The sequence below is a fragment of the Engraulis encrasicolus genome, chromosome 1, assembly GCF_034702125.1.
Source record: "Engraulis encrasicolus isolate BLACKSEA-1 chromosome 1, IST_EnEncr_1.0, whole genome shotgun sequence".
Lineage (NCBI taxonomy): Eukaryota > Metazoa > Chordata > Actinopteri > Clupeiformes > Engraulidae > Engraulis > Engraulis encrasicolus.
The window spans coordinates 59,914,314-59,920,660 of record NC_085857.1 but is presented as its reverse complement, the minus strand read 5'-3'; positions in this window follow the sequence as shown (position 1 = coordinate 59,920,660).

The window sequence follows — 6,347 nt, the reverse complement described above, 5'->3', positions numbered from 1 at the left end:
CAAACAAACAAACAGACAGACCAACGTGAGCGAAAACATAACCTAATATAAGATATCCAAGTCCAAGACCACTGCTGTCCGATGCCGTGAAATGACATTGCACTCAGCTAACGCTTTTATCCAAAGTGACTTATAGGTATTTACAGGGTATTGGTTACAGTCCCTGGGGCAGGTTAGGTGCCTTGCTCAAGGCTGAAGGTGTAGGGGGATGTAAGATTGGGATTTGAACCTGCAACCATCTTATCTTAAAGGGGCAGGTCAAATTGGGTGTCTCTTCACAGTCCAAAGTCTTACATTAATGGGAGGAAGCATTTTCCAGGCAACTCAGTCATTGTCCGAATCTGTCAGCTTCTTATTTTGGCGTTATAGCTGCAGTGTTGCGTCTGCATCGAAAGTTTTCGGTCAGTGAGTGAATTAACTCCAATTTCCAATTTCCCTTCTCTGTCCTGTACATTCACAATGAGTGTATATGATGGTGCGAATAAACACAGCGCGCTTATTTTCCTGTGCGGAAAAACACAGTTGAAGCACACACACACAGAAACACCGCTACTGCTACGTAAAGCCATATTCTCTGAAGTTTAAAGTTGCCTATACTTTTTTTTTCGCTATTTTCTTCTACCCATTATGTTCACCATATTAGTGTACTCACAATCTGAGTCTCATTATTTATTCATTAAATACCACCATGTCCACAAGCAGATGTGTTGCGACTCTTCAACGATAAGTTCAGCCAATTTCAACATGCAGTTGTAATGCTCACACTACCCTGGACTTGATATTTTTTTAGATTCCCTATATTTTTTTTCTTCAGCCTTTTCCTAGATCCTGGTCATTTTAATGGGGGTAGGCCTATGTTAAGATATGTTTAAATGTGAACAAAATCTGCCCCTATTAAAATAGCTCAGATCTCAGAAAGGCCTGAGCAAAAAAATGCATAATCACCGGGTACTGACAAGTCAAGGGTAGCATGAGCAGTTCATTGACGTAGAAGTTTATTGAAGTTGGCAGAACTGGTCCTTTAAGCCATCATCATTGCATGAAGATGGCTTAATGTAAGAACCATCTGTTTGTGGACATGGTGGTAATAAATAAATACGTAATGAGATGTAATGTGTGTGTGTGTGTGTGTGTGTGTGTGTGTGTGTGTGTGTGTGTGTGTGTGTGTGTGTGTGTGTGTGTGTGTGTGTGTGTGTGTGTGTGTGTGTGTGTGTGTGTGTGTGTGTGTGTGTGTGTGTGTGTGTTGTAGACACAGTAGGCTGTGTGGATCCAGAGGAGTGTGTTAAGGTCTGCGGAGCGGAGGTCGGCTGTTCCAACATTGCCTTCCCCAAACTAGTCATCGAACTCATGCCAAGCGGTAAGTAGAGAGAGAGAGAAAGAGAGAGAGAGAGAGAGAGAGTGAGAGAGAGAAAGAGAGAGAGAGAGAGAGAGAGAGTGTGTGTGTGTGCGCGTGCCGTGTGTGTGTGTGTGTGTGTGTGTGTGTGTGTGTAGGTGGTATAGTGCATTTCCTACACAGATGCAATTGTACTTCACAAACAATAAAAGTAAAAAGAAAGGAAACAAAAAACAATCAAAGAAAAGCGAAAAGGAATTAAGATAAAACATTAAAGGGACACTGTGCAGGAAATGGTCAAAAAAGGTACTGCAACTATGCTGCTCATTGAAACTGGGCTGCCTATTGCCAAATTTGATCTTTACATGAAAGTTTACTGAGTAATAAACAAATGTTTTCTAGTATGGTCCAAGTACAGTCATTTTTGCAGCTAAAAATGGCTAATTTTGGAAATTCAAAATGGCGGACCATGGAGAAGATCCCCCTTTTCACGTATGAAAAGTGCAATTTTTCCAGTCATAATGAATAACTAGAATTTGATGGTGGTGGTAAGTATTCATGAAAAAGGTAACATTAGTGAATGGGTAGCATGAATTCTGGAAATAAACCACTAAAAATCTCACACAGTGTCCCTTTAAAGGTTTGAGAGAGTCATGAGTCAATACTTGTGCCTGCGTGACCAAAGCTAAAGGAAAGTGCTCCCTCAAGTGGATAAATGTAAAACTACACCACAACCTAAATGTAGGTTCCCATTTCTAATGTCTACCCTTACCCCTATGCCTTCACCTTGCCCCTCGTGCCTTCAAATGAAGCACTAAGGTGTAGGGCTTGAAATGCAACACCTACGAATTGAGACACCCCGTCAACAATCACGGAATTACACTCACAGCTGTCACAAATTCCATGCATTAGGTTGACGTTAGCGTTTTTTTCATGTGTGTTTCACGGAGACAATGACCATGACACATTTGGGACAATGTTCAACATAGTAAAATGCAACAATTATTACAACTGAAAAGCTGTTAATTACGGTGAAAATACTTATATTTGTGTGCTTTTGTTGATGCCGCCAGTTTTTACAGGCATTCGCAATGCATTTGGGGAAATCTGTTGTAGCCCTCTGTTTGAAGTGTGCCCCCGGATAATCTCCGTTCGAAGGGGTAGAACACACACACGCACACCACAAAACACACACACACACACACACACACACACACACACACACACACACACACACACACAACCTATGGAACTGCTCCTCACGACTGCACCTTACCTGCACTCTCTGATCTCCACTTCCAAGAACTGCATGCACTATGAGACTTGCACCTCCAACTATGCTGCTAAATGCTGCTACTTGGCCACTGAACTACAATGGACCATGCTGGACTGCACAGTATGTATTTTGTATTCCACTATTGGACTGGACCTGCACTACCCCACAAAAACACACACACACACACACACACACACACACACACACACACACACACACACACACACACACACACACACACACACACACACACACACACACACACACCAGGGCTTGACACTGGCACCTGCCAACCGGCCAAATGCTGGTAAAACTTGGCTGTGGCTAGTAACAATTACAGTGACACTAGCCAATTTGGCAGGCAGCTTATTCAAAGGTAGCCTATGACATATCAGAATAGCATATATTCTGCATTTTACACCATGTGCATCAATTGTTTCTATTTAAGTTCAAGAAAAGGCTCAGTTACTCAGTTTCTATTTGTTTGATTTGCACTCATCTGATTGCTTTAACACATTAGCTTCCGAGGTCAGATGAACAGTGTCATGATTAATAAAAAATAATAATTTCACATTTGTGGCTAGTAGAATAGCTGGATGGCTAGTGACTCAGGAAAACCACAAGCCACATGGCAGGCAAGCAAGTTTCAAGCCCTGAGTCACACACACACACACACACACACACAAGGTACTGTATCCTTGGGACTGCACCTTACCTGCACTACCTCAGTCCTGGAACATAAGACAATACAACATGCTGCTTACAATGCTGCTACCCCAGTCTACTACTTTATATAACTATTGTTATTATACTGTTACTATTGCTACTGTCACTTTTATTACAGTATATCACGAAAGTGAATACACCCCTCACAGTTTTGCAGATTTTTGAGTATATCTTTTCATAGGAAAGCATTACAGAAATTTAACTTTGACACAATGATTAGTGACCTTTTAACAACATATTTAACTGCTTAAATTTCTTGTTCACTCAGAAAAAAACAAAATACAACCATTAATGTTAGAACATATACTCACAAAAGTGAGTACACCCCAGATTAAAATCCGGTAGAGAAGGGGCTATGTTGGCTCGAATCGTCACTCACTTGTTTACCACCACACATGGTTGACACCATCGAAGCAAATTTGTTTATCTTGGTCTCTTCAGATCACACGACATGGTTCCAGTGATCCATATCCTTGGTCTGTTCATCTCTCTTGAGACCAAGATAAACAAATTTGCTTTCGATGGTGTCAAGCATGTGTGGTGGTAAACAAGTGAGTTTTACAAAAAAGGTGTATCCTCTCAATAGCCAAGCATGGTAGTGGGACTGACATGGTTTGGGGATGCATGAATGCTGTCAACATTGGCAATCTGAAATACACCTAAAAGAAACATGCATGTCAACATGCACTGTGACTACTGAAGCAGATCATGATATTCTCCATAGGATTGCATTCAAATCTCACACCAATCTATTTAAGCCAGATGCAGACTCAAAATTTAAAAGTTCAATGCAAAGAAAGGTTGAAACGCACACTGATGACCTCCCTTGTCATCCCTTTTCATTTCGTTTCATTTCGAGACGATTCGAGCCAACATAGCCCCTTCTCTACCGGATTTTAATCTGGGGTGTACTCACTTTTGTGAGTACATGTTCAAACATTAATTGCTGTATTTTGTTTTTTTCTGAGTGAACAAGAAATTTAAGCAGTTAAATATGTTGTTAAAAGGTCACTAATCATTGTGTCAAAGTGAAATTTCTGTAATGCTTTCCTATGAAAAGATATACTCAAAAATCTGCAAAACTGTGAGGGGTGTACTCACTTTCGTGATATACTGTATTTCCATTATTTTGATGTCTACATTCTATATTTATCTTATCTTCTATTTGTTGAATGTTAAAGTGATACTGTCCAATTTTTTGAAATAAGGTCATATTACACCTCCCCTTGAGTTAAATAAAAGGGTTTAACCGTTCTCCTGTACTTTCAACCGTTTTCTGGTTATGGCAGTGCAAATTTTACCTTCAAGCTAGCAGTTAACATTCAGTCCTATAAGACCAGTTAGCCGCCAGCTTAATGACTCAATGTTAACTGCTCGCATGGAGGTAAAATTTGTAACAGAGGTGACTAAGGCAAAGAGCTTATAACCAAGTATTGAACATTGAAATGTAATTTAGAAGGTACCAAATTCCTACTGTTTTGATGTAAATGGGAACAAAAGAAAGAAATTTGGATTACAACACTACAAAACTGTTTTGCGTGATAATTTGGAGCAGAGCATTTTCAGTTTTTTATTATTTAAAAAAAATACCGTTATCAGTGGAAGATTCATTCAAAAACTTTGTAATTGTACTCTAATGGCTGATGACTTGAAAATTATGATGACTGTCATTTATATTGATTATTTGGGGAAACAGAGAAAAATGTCATTTGCGTAATAATGTGGAATGTGGTGTATATTGCCAAAAGTATTCACTAACCTGCCACGACTCACATATGAACTATGTGACGGAGCGAAGAGTACCTCTAGTTAGACCAAACTACTTTTTCTTAACTCAATAGACCTGGGAACAACCCTGAATTAACATAGGCTCAACAGGTAAGGCAGTCTGATGAATGAGTCAGAGGCACAAGGTTATAGTGTTTCTTTTATTTCTGTTTTTCTTTAACTCAATTATCTCTTCTGTTAAATCATGTCAACCGTTTCAAGGTCAGTCATAATTCAAACATTATTCAGGTAGTAGGAGTTCATAGTGCATCGCCTCTTATCTGGCTCAAGCGGCTTACCAGGATGGGTACAAAACCTCAAAATGTGTTAACAAAAGAAAAGACAAAGTTCACACTGCAAATCAAACAAAACAAAAAGCACAGCAAACCACCCAAAATAAGGGCTTAATTAAAAATGTTCACACAACACCAAATGGTTAGGGAAAACACAACCAAATAGAAAATAAAAGGAGGAAAGAGGTGACCCAACCTAATCAGCTGCAGAGCTTAGGTATCAGGCATACACACAGTCACTCCCACACACCCACACACCCAATCTTCAGCCATTCCACTCACACGCCCGCCTAATAGTGTGTAGCCCCAGCAAGCGACACGGGTGAGCGGGCAGAATGAACGGCAGCAGCAGCAACGAGTCCTCACAGCAAGGGGGGAGGGAGATGGCCACAATCTAGCAGGAACAGAACAGCAACGGCCCAGGATCTTGCCAGCTCCAAGAGATGGCAACGTCAGATGAATCCGGTAGCCTTACTCAACAGCCGACCAGTTCGTACAGCAACGAGACACTGAGTTGTCCAACACATAGACCTGCACGCCAGTGTTAAGCATACAAACGCGCATTGCACACAATTGGATCCAGAGGAATCCTTGAGCGGATCTAATATAGCAGACCGAACGCCACAACTAAATTTGAGTTGCAATAGACATGGCTGCAAAACAGAAAGAGATGAAGGCCTTCCATTGAAGGTGAACCCCAAATGGTCCACAGCAGACAACTGCTTCTTCTTCTTCTATTGGTTTTAAAACGGCAGCTGGCATCGGAAAAGTTGCACTGCTGCCACCAATAGATCCATTGTCACAAACACGCCCGCCGTCAGGGGGGGGACAACGGGGCTTTTTGTCCCGGGCCCTGGAAGAGGGGGGGCCCAGAACTGGGACCTCAAGAAGGTTGTGATTAATGGTTCTAATTATAATTCTATGATGGTTTTTGAGAGAGAGAGATTGCGCT